Here is an 11,591-nt window from a genome sequence, read left to right on the forward strand (position 1 = left end):
GATAAATTGAGTACACCAATATATGTTCCAAAAGCACCGCTCATGAATAATATGAGCTGCAGCCTAATGTAAGTTGGCAAACATCATTTACTGGAGGTTATATTAATGGCAACAGAATGGTTGGCATTAATGAGAAATTTTATGATTGGGACAAATTAAGTATATGGGTACAAAACTGTAGAACCCCCTTTACTTGGTGGTATCCAGTTTTAAATAAATCATTAAGAATTAGATACTGGGATAAAAATATATGCTGTAAAATTATTAAACCTGCAAAATTAGACCTAATAGGCAAATGTAACTGGTTTGTGAGGGATGGTGCTGTGCACAAGGACACTTTAACATTTAGATCAAGATTATAGGGCCACAGCGAATGCATAACCACAAGATGTGCATGATAATGCTGCTCAAATATCCACTGTTCTTTTTCCATATGAACAGTAAGTTCATTCCATTACAACATAAGATCATTACACCCCCATTAGAATATAAATGTTAGCATTGTTCCTTTTAGCAAATTTTTACTTTCATTTAGCAATAGACATAGGTCATATGATAATACTGTCTATCACTTTGCAACTGCAATAGTCCCACCCTGTTAATAGGGTAGATATTAACCACAGCTTGCCAACCACAAAAGGTCACAGGTTAACTTCAGGACAATGAGAACATGGTCCCAATCTGATAACCTGATACCAAAAGGAGGAAGCACAAGCTAATTACCTCAGATGTGCTAATGAAGGAAAAAGAACTGGCTTCCCCTGTCCTTTTTCAATTATTAAGCTTGCTGATGTAATAAAAATAGTAGCCAAAAAACCCCTGCAGAGAAAAAACTAAATAAAAGGCATTGCCTCATGCTCTACTGTGCTCCAGCTGCAACATCCTGACAGCCGGCAGAGAGAGAACATGCATACTGACGCATTGAGGTCTCGGTCTGTGTTTATTATTTTTGCTGACCCACCCTCTCCCTTTTTGGGTACCCACAACTCGATTGGAGCTGGACCCCAACAAGTTAAATGAGACATATTAGATGTGACAGTGTCTGCAACTATAGCTGAAAAAAAAAAAACACACACGCACACACACACACACTAGCTCAACAAAGATTTTTCTCCCATGCCTTCTCTTCCAAACCCTCTTCCAGAAGAGTAATGAATTTCCCCAGGGCCAAATTTGATGACTGTGGTGGGAGGCCCTGAAGTCAACTGCACGTTCACAGAACATAAGGAAATTCTTGTTTATATTCTTTATAGTGCACTGGACATGCCACCATCATTTTTTAATGCTATTAACTGGTGATGTAATAAACTAGAAAAATCCTATCACCAGGTATTTGGAGCTTTAATCATAACGGGAAGCAGACCTTCAGTTAGGGGTTCTGAATCTGCTCCAGTTTTCACTACAGGCAACGTGGCCATCCATTGCCGAGTTCATCCCTGCTTATATTTCTATTTGAGAGTATCATGTCCCCAAGGGCTACTTTGGGGTGAAACAGCTTTGTTACATACTCAGCATCAACTTGGTTCTAAAATCAGAAGTTCACTGTACTCCACCCCAATTTCAAACTTCCCCTGTTTCATGAAGACAGCTTCCTGGAAGTTCCAGAGCCCCATAGCCTGAGGGCTTGGTCCACCACTCCGGAAGGGAAGGCTTTTCCTTCACTATGAAAGACACCAAGGCTAGAGTGCTCAGCCTGGATTCAAAACTCAAACTCCAAACTGCCTTTCCAGTCCACCCCCCTCTACTCACTAACAAATACTCTATGCCCCACCCAAACTACACTGTTTGCTGTTCCCTGAACATTTTGTTTCCCACCAGCTCCACTTTGCTCATACACCCAGCTCAAAACCACCTCCTCCTCACAGCCTCCCTTGATTCCTCCCACAACCAGACATGGGCTCACCCCTTGAGCACGCTTAGCCTGACCTGACTCCCTCTTTATGCACCTGTTATATTCAGCCTTATATTAAAGGTGTTCATCTGCCTCTCCTACCTCGAGCCCCTGCCCTTCTGGACAGTCACCTCCTCGGTGGCACAAACTGGTGTATTGTTTACATATGCCTCACACTACCCAGCACAGTACTCATTAAGTATTAGCTAAGAGAAAGAATAAATCCCCAGGTGTCTGAGGTCAAAGTGTTGCCGTTTTAAGACTGTACACCAGGGTTTCATAGAAGCTCTGTTGACATTTTGGGTTGAATATATCTTTGTTGTGGGGGCTGATCTGTGCATTGTAAGATATTTAGCAGCATGCGTAAGGCCCCTATCCACTAGATGCCAATAGCAGACTTCCCCCTCCCCACCCCCACCCCAGTTATAAATGCCAAAATTATCTCCAGACATTGCCAAATGTCTCCTGTGGGTGGGGACCAACCCCCCATTGAGAACCACTGCTCTATGGCAATAGTTCTCACACCTGGCTCCACAATTAAACTCACATAAACGTTTAAACTCAGCCTTAAGGTCAGGAGAGGCAGATTTAAATCCTGGCTCTGCCACTCATTTTGCAACCCTGGACAAGTCACTTAACTAATTTGAGCTCAGTTTTATCATATTAAAATGAATGAAATGCCAATTATCTCACAGATTTTCTGTAAATATTAAATGATCTATAATGTGCACCTAGAAAGGGTTCAATAGATGGAACTCCTAAAGCACAAGTGTGATGGTTTGAGGGGTGCTCACTGAACCACCAGGTGGCGCTGTCAAAAGCTACATGAGAGGGGTGGTGGCTTTGCACAAGTATTGTTTCATAGACAAAAGTCATTTTGCAATGCCAGCCTCAGTCAGAGCTCTTTAGCAGCTAAGGAAAGTGACATCCCTAATCCCCCCAAAATTCCCAAAATAAATTCTGAACTTACATTATGTCTTAAAATAAATACATTCATTCTCAATACACTTTTCCCAGCAAAAAGGAGGAAAAAGGAACATATGAGAATATATGAGAATTTTAGCAAATACAATACTTATAAAAATAGCTTATTCATCACTTATAATATTACTTATTAATTATAAAATCATTCATAATGATAGTGACATGTTTTAAGAACTCCTATGTCAGAGGAATTGTTCTAAGAACTTCATGCATATTATTTCATTTTCTCCTCACTGAAATCTAATGTATTTTTAAATTTAAATTTTTAATTGTTCAGACTTTCAAAACTGTAAAGTAGTTCCAGTATATACTTTATCCAGTTTTTTATTAGCATCTTACATGACAGTCATAATACCATTATCAAAAACAGTAAATTAGCATTGATACAATAATATTATCTAATTTACAAATATTCAAATTTTGATAGTCATCCCACTAATGCTTTTTTCTGATCCAGACTCAATCCAGGATCCCACACTGTGTAATATTGTTATGTCTCCTCGGTCTCCTCCAATCTAAGATAGTTTTCAGTCTTTCTTTGTCTTTCATGACCTTAACACTTTTGAGGAGTACTTGTGAGTTAGTTTGTAGAATGTCCCTCAATTGGGGTTTGTCTGTGGTTTCATCACAACTAAGTACAGGTTACACATATTTGGCAAGAATAGCACAGAAGTCATGTGTCCTTCTCAGCACATCACATAAGAGGCCCAGGGTGCTGATATTTCTCACTGCTTTTGAGAGTAACTTTAAACGCTTGCTTCAGGTTTCTCCACTGGAAAGTTATTTTAACTTTTGTAAGTAATAAGTACCTTGAGGAGACATACTTGGAGGTTATTCAAATAGCCTGTTTCTTCTCATCGAACTTTTACCCATTAATTTTTAGAATCCATTGATAATTCTCACTTGCAAACAACTAATTATTACTGAGATGTGAGCCAAATAGTGATTTTTCTATTTCAATGTTTCCTTCTACATTTATTAATTGGGATTCTACTATAAAAGAGAGTTATTCCTTCTTCCCCATTGATTTATTTATATAATTATTTATATATTTATATCAGTATGGAATCAGGGGTATTTATGGATTATAATCCATTCCTATCATTATTTATTATGTTGCTCATATTGTCCAAAATTGGCCCTTGGGAGCTCCCTCGGGTTGGCTTCTGTGACCTTTTGACATACCCCCTTCACCTTTTGAGCAGTTCCCTGCTTTCTGACACCACAAAATATGCCAGATTCATCTTGAGCTTTCCTGTCCCAAGAATTGCTGGAACCAGCCACTTCTGCAGGATGCCCAGGTTTCTTTCATGGAGACTGGTACCTACAAATGACAAGCACTAGATACGCCCATTGGTAGTAGGTGCTGGTGCCCTCTAGAGGACAGAGCTGGGAAATAACACACACGTATTTTTTTTATCCGAAAATTATTGATTAATCATATTCGTGGGGTGCTGAGTTAAATATCAATACCTGTATGCAATGTGTAATGATCAAATCAGGATAATTGCCATGTTCATCATTACAAAACATAACCGTTCCTTTTGTTCATTAGCCAATTCCTCACTAGCCCCATCCCCCTCTCCCTTTCAAATTTCTGGAAACTACAGCTCCGTTCTCTACTTCCAAAAGTGCAATGCATTATTCTGATTGCTTTCCTTCCTTCCTCCCTTCCTTTCTTTTGCTCACACCCATGAGTGAGGACATGCAGTATTTCTCTTTCTGTTCCTGGCTTTTTTCACTGAACATAATTTTCTCCAAGCTCATCCATGCAGCTGTGAATGGCACCATTTCATCCTTTTTTATTGATGAGTGCTATTTCATTGTGTATATATGCCAAATTTTCCTTATCCAGTCATCCATCCATGGAAATTTACATTGATTCCATATCTTAGCTATTGTAAATAGAGCTGTACAATTATTAGCCACACTTAACAAATTAGGTAAATGCGGCGCAGAAGAGTTAAACAACTTATCGAAAATTACAGGAGCACATGCAGTGGAACTGGGACATCAAAACAATGACAAATTACCACAACTCCTAACAAATGGAAGTAACTTGTCAGCAGACAGCCACAAGCCTAATACTCCAGCATAAACACTCTGTTTAAAAACTAATGATAATTTCACAGTAATAACTGCAATAATAATAACATGTACTCAATGCATACCTAGGCACTGACACCCACAGTAGTTCATTTATTCCTAACAATTCTGCAAGGTGAATATTATTATCCTTGTTTCACAAATGAGGGACTAAAGAATCCAGGAAGCTAAGTGTACAAGACTACATAGCTACGTGATGGAGCCAGTACTTGACCCCAGGTCTATCTGGGCATAAAGTCTATGTTTATTCCATAGTATCAGTGTTCCCAAAACTGATTTGGAATGGAACATAAACTAGCATTTTTTAAAAATTTAATAGTTTTGTGTTTATTTTAATGCATGTTTGGGAAAAATCTAATTAAACATCAAACCTGTAATTTCACAGATAAAATTGCACATGGCAAGGCTGCTGTGTAAAATAGTTTTACTTAGAGAAATTGTTTAAATAATAGTAGATGTGGTAAAAGCTATGAATAAATCACAAATATCAAACCCAGTATAAAAAATGCATCTGGTTCATGTTGTTTACATTATATAACTAGAACAGAATGTGGAAGTGTTTCCCTGTCAATAGCAAAACAGTTTCCTTGTTTGTTATAAATTTACATCATCCATTTTGTAGACATAATATAACCTGTTTAATTGCAATTATGCTGATAAAAATGTAGGTTGTTTCCAATGTTTTGTTGTTGAACGCTGATAAAAATGTAGGTGACATAATATAACCTGTTTAATTGCAATTATGCTGATAAAAATGTAGGTTGTTTCCAATGTTTTGTTGTTGAACCATCACTACAGTGAAAAACCATGATTTGCTGTCATTTTTTATGACTATGACTGTGATAAATTCCTGGGAGTGGAGTTTGGGAGACAAAGAGGATGTATATTTTAATTCTGTTGAGCTTTGGAAAATTTCAGTCCACATGATTTGCACAAATTTTCACAACTGCCCCCCCCCCCGAGAAGTTTGGGAGTGTATCACCACATTACTCCTACACATTGTATCATAAAACATGGATTAGGAGGCATTTCAAACCACTGGACTGTGCGATGACACTCACTATCCCAGGATGATATAAACATCCATCTCTCCTGTATGTGTAAGGGAGTTTGGTTCATATGTCTAAGAACTTTTTAAAAAATTCTTTTTCTGTACTCTGTTCATATATTTGCCCACTTTTCTACTAGATATTGGTCTTATTAGTATTATGTACTCCTTAAATGTTAGCAGACCTTTCTTCTTTCTTTTGTTATGATAGTTGCAAACAATTTCAGGTGTTATTTGCCTTTCTTACAGAGAATATTTTCACATGGAGACTCTTTTTAAGTATTCACATATATTAATCTATCCTTCCTTCGGTATGCAATGACAAAATATTTCAACATCTGATGTGCTTAAGTGGTTTCAACTGGACTTTTAATTTTTGATTCCTTTAGAAGATAACATATTAATTAACTACCAACCACATTGCACCATATACAAAATACGTGATAGTATAAAAATGAAAAGGAGATATGTTGTTTTATTCAAGATGGTTACCAAATATTATATTTCACTTGACTGTCTATGTTTTCAACAGTAAGTTATTTTTAAAGATCTATCAGTACTCTAGCAAACATACACAACTTCCTTAAAGACATGGATTAAATTCTCTTAATCAAAAGGCAACACTAATAACACTCTACTGTCAAAAATTCTGCACTGTAGACATTCCCTTCAAGTCAACACAGAACATTTATGAAGACTGACCATTAATCACTTATCAGCAAATAGAAGTGAATCATTTTTATCCAATCCCTTATTTTATATATGGTGAAATCCAGTTGGTAATAAATAAAAAATAAATTTTAAAAATCAGGCATTTGAGCCTTCAATAAAACTTCGGTCATCTAAAACACAGTGGTGGGTGTTTCAAATACATGTTATTTGATTACAGATATACTTGTAGAAAAAGTTATGGAATGTGCTAAAGTGGTGCTGCTCCCAGAGAATTCCTTGACCTAAGTGCATGTACTAAAAATGGTTGATTAAAAATAGACTAATCATCGAACTTAAGAAGTTAGAGAAAAACAAAGACAGTAAAAGAGAAGAGGTAATGAACTTAAAAGTAGAAAAATAATAAACTAGACTCCATCCCCAGCCCAGCCGAGTGCATGCAGATCAGAGAGGTTCTCACCTGGAGAAGCAGAAAATCCGCGTATACCACACACCCTGCGGTGCCAGCATGTGAACCTGCAGGTGGGCCTCTCTGCAACCATCCAACTCCATCCCCAGCCTGGCTGAGTGCATGCGGATCAGAGAGGCACCTTCCCGGAGAGGCCCAAGGCCCAAGGCAACCTTGCATCCAAGGCACTAGTGGGCAACCAAGCAGACACAGAGGCAGCCATACCAAATTGGCAACCCCAGCAGCATCCTAGCCAGACAATAGTGTCAAACCAGTGAACTGTTAGATCCCCTGCCACAATGACTAAACATCAAAGAAAATATAACAGAAATATGAAAAATCAGGAATGTACACCACCAAGGGGTAATGACTCTCAAGCTCTATATCCTATAGAACAAGAAGCCCTTGAAATGTCTGTCAGGGAATTTCAAGTAATAATTCAAATGAAACTAAATGAGATACAAGAAAACTCAGATAGACAACATGAGGAAAAGTACACAGGACCTGAAAGAAGAAATGTACAAGGAAATCAATGCCCTGAAAAAGAATGTAGCAGTGTGTGCCAAACTGAAGAAGTCATTCAATGAAATAAAAAACACAACAGAGAGTTTAACCAGCAGGCTTGCAGAGGCAGAAGAGAGAACTTCTGACCCTGAAGGTGGGCTGTTTGAAATAATACAAGCAGACAAAAAAAAAAAAAAAGAATTAAAAGCATTGAAGAAAATCTAAGAAAGATATCAGACAACCTTAAGGACTCAAATATCTGAGTCATGGGTATTCCAGAAGGGGAGGAAAAAGGAGATTGCATTGAAAACATATTCAACAAAATAGTGGCAGAAAACTTCCCAGTTATTGGAAAAGACACAGACCTTCAGATTCAGGAAGGCCAAGATCCCCAAACATATTCAACCCCAAAAGGTCTTCTCCAAGACGTGTTATAGTCAAATTGGCAAAACTCAAAGACAAAGAGAAAATCTTAAAATTTGCAAGAGAGAAGTGTTAAATCACCTATAAGGGAGCCCCAATCAGCCTAACATCAGACGTTACATCACAAACTCTAAAAGCCAGAAACGAATGGGATGATATATTTAAAATACTAAAAGACAGAGATTGTCAGCCAAGAATATTATACCCCACAAGGCTATCCTTTCAAAATGAAGGGCAAATAGTATATTTCTCAGACAAACAAAAACTGCGGGAGTTCACTACCAAACAACCACCCTTACAAGAAACTCTGAAGGGATTACTGGGTTTGTTACCTGAAAAATGACTACCACTGCCATAAAAACTCAAGAAAAATCAAAACCCACTAGTAAAATAAAAGTGGCAACAATGAAGAGAAAAAAGTTTATGTACAACCCAAGGAACCAACAAATACAGAAAACAAACAGTAAATCAAAAAGAAAGGAACAAAAGACACTTAAAACATCCAAACAAAAATCAATAAAATGCTAGGAATAAATCAACACGTTTCAATAACAACTCTTAATATAAAAGGCTTAAATTCCCCAATCAAAAGACACAGACTGGCTGACTGGATTAAAAAGGAGGATCCAACTATATGCTGCCTTCAAGAGACCCACCTCACATATAAACACTCACATAGACTAAGGGTGAAAGGATGGAAAAACATTTACCATGCAAACAGAAATGAAAAACAAGATGGACTAGCTATTCTTATATCTGATAAAATAGACTTTAAACTAAAAACCATAAAAAGACATAATGAGGGCCACTACATAATGCTAAAAGGATCAATCCATCAAAAATATATTTACACCCAATGACAGACCAGCCAGATTTATGAAGCAAAGTCTATTAGACCTAAAGAAGGAAATAGACAATAACACCATAATAGCAGGTGACCTGAACACCCCACTCTCAATATTAGACTGATCATCAAGTCAAAGAGTTAGCAGAGAAAGCCAAAATCTAAAAAAATTCCAGACCAATTGGACTTGGCAGATATCTACAGAACATTCCATCCAGCAACCTCAGAATATTCATTCTTCTCATCATCATATGGATTATTCTCCAATATAGATCACATGTTAGGTCACAAATCAAGTCTCAACAAATTCAAAAAAGTTGGAATTATCCCATGTTTTTTTTCAGACCACAATGGGTTAAAATTAGAAATCAATAACAAATGAAATCCTGGAAACTATACAAACACATGGAAATTAAACAGCATTCTATTTAATGACATATGGGTCCAAGAAGAAATCGAACAGGAAATCAAAAAATTTATTGAAACTGATGAAAATAATAACACATCTTACCAAAACCTGTGGGACACTGCAAAAGCAGTACTAAGGCGGAATTTTATCACATTAAATGCTTACTTTAGAAGAATGGAAAGATGGCAAGTGAACAACCTAACACTTCACTTTAAAGAATGAGAAAGACAAGAACAATCCAAACCTAAAGTCAGCAGATGGAAATAAATCGTTAAGATCAGAGCAGAACTTAATGAAATTGAAACCCAAAAACAATACAAAAGATCAATGAATCAAAAAGCTGGTTTTTTGAAAAGATAAATAATATTGACAAGCCATTAGCATGGCTAACTAAAAAAGAAAGAGAGAAGATCCAAATAACAAAATTAGAAATGAAAAAGTGATATTACAACTGATAACTCTGAAATACAATGAATGATTCGAGACTACTGTAAACAACTATATACCAACAAATTTGAAAATCTGGAAGAAATCAATTAATTTCTGGACATACACAAGCTACCAAAACTGAGCCAAAAAGACGTAGAAAATCTGAACAGACAAATAACAATAAAAGAGGTTGAAGATGTTATCAGGAGGTTCCCAACAAAGAAAAGCCCAGGACAAGATGGATTGACAGCAGAATTTTACCAAACATTCAAAGAGGAATTGATGACAATTCTCTACAAACTATTCCAAAAGTTTGAAACACTCAATTCTCCCAAACTCATTCTATGAAGCAAACATCACCCTGATACCAAAACTAGGTAAAGATACAACTAAAAAAGAAACTACAGGCCAATATCCTTGATGAATATAGATGCAAAAATCCTCAATAAAATACAAGCTAAATGAACACAGCAACACATATGCAAAATTGTACACCGCAATCAAGTGGGATTCAATCCAGGGATGCAAGGTTGGCTCAACATATGCAAATCAGTAAATGTGATATACCCTATCAATAAAATCAAACACAAGGACCATATGATCACCTCTATACATGCTGAAAAAGCATTTGATAAAATTAAAGACTTATTGATGATAAACACCCTCTAAAAGTTAGGTATAGATGGAAAGTATCTCAACATAATTAAAGCCATATATGATAAACACACTGCCAATATCATCTTGAATGGGGAAAAGCTGAAAGCTTTTCCTTTATGAACAGGACCTAGACAAGGATGCCCAACTCTCACCACTCCTATTCAACATAGTGTTGGAAGTACTAGCCACAGCAATCAGAAGAGAGAAGGAAATAAAGGGCATCCAGATTGGAAAAGATGAAGTCAAACTGTCCTTGTTTGAAGATGACATTACCCTATATATTGAACAGCCTAACACCTCTACAAAAACACTCTTGGAGTTGATAAAGGATTTCAGCAAAGTAGCAGGATAAAAAATCAACAGACAAAAATCAGTAGCATTTCTATTCTAAAATAGGGAACATGCAGAAAGAGAAATCAAGAAAGCTTGCCCATTTACAATAGCCACCAAAAAAAAAAAAAAAAAGTTAGGAATTGAGTTAACCAAGGATGTGAAAAATCTCTATAATGGGAACAACACACCACTGCTGAGGGAAATTAAAAAGGACACAAGAAAATGGAAAGATATCCCATGCTCTTGGATTGGAGGAATCAACATTCTGAAAATGTCCACACTACCCAAAGTGATATACAAATTCAATGCAATCCCCACCATAATTCCAATGACAATCTCCTCAGAAATGGAAAAAACTATCCAGACATTAATATAAAATAACAAAAGACCACACATATCCAAAGCAATGCTGAGCAAAAAAAGTAAAGCTGGAGGCATAACACTACCTGACTTTAAACTATCCTACGAAGCTATAATAACCAAAACAACATGGGACTGGCATAAAAACAGACACACTGATCCATGGAATAGAATAGAGAATCCAGAAATCAACCCACAAACCTACAGCCATCTGATCTTTGACAAAGGCAACAAGCCTATACCCTGCGGAAGAGACTGCCTCTTCCGCAAATGGTGCTGGGATAAATTGAGATCCATATGCAGGAAAATAAATCTAGACCAATACCTCTCACCATATACTAAAATCAACTCAAAACGCATTAAAGAATTAAATATACAACCTGAAACAATAAAACTTCTTAAAGAAAACATAGGAGAGACACTTGAGGAAATAGGTCTGGACACAGACTTCATGAATAAGACCCCAAAGCACGGGCAACCAAAGGA

Source organism: Galeopterus variegatus, unplaced genomic scaffold (genome assembly GCF_000696425.1).
Source record: "Galeopterus variegatus unplaced genomic scaffold, G_variegatus-3.0.2 Scaffold4957, whole genome shotgun sequence".
Taxonomy (NCBI): Eukaryota; Metazoa; Chordata; class Mammalia; order Dermoptera; family Cynocephalidae; genus Galeopterus; species Galeopterus variegatus.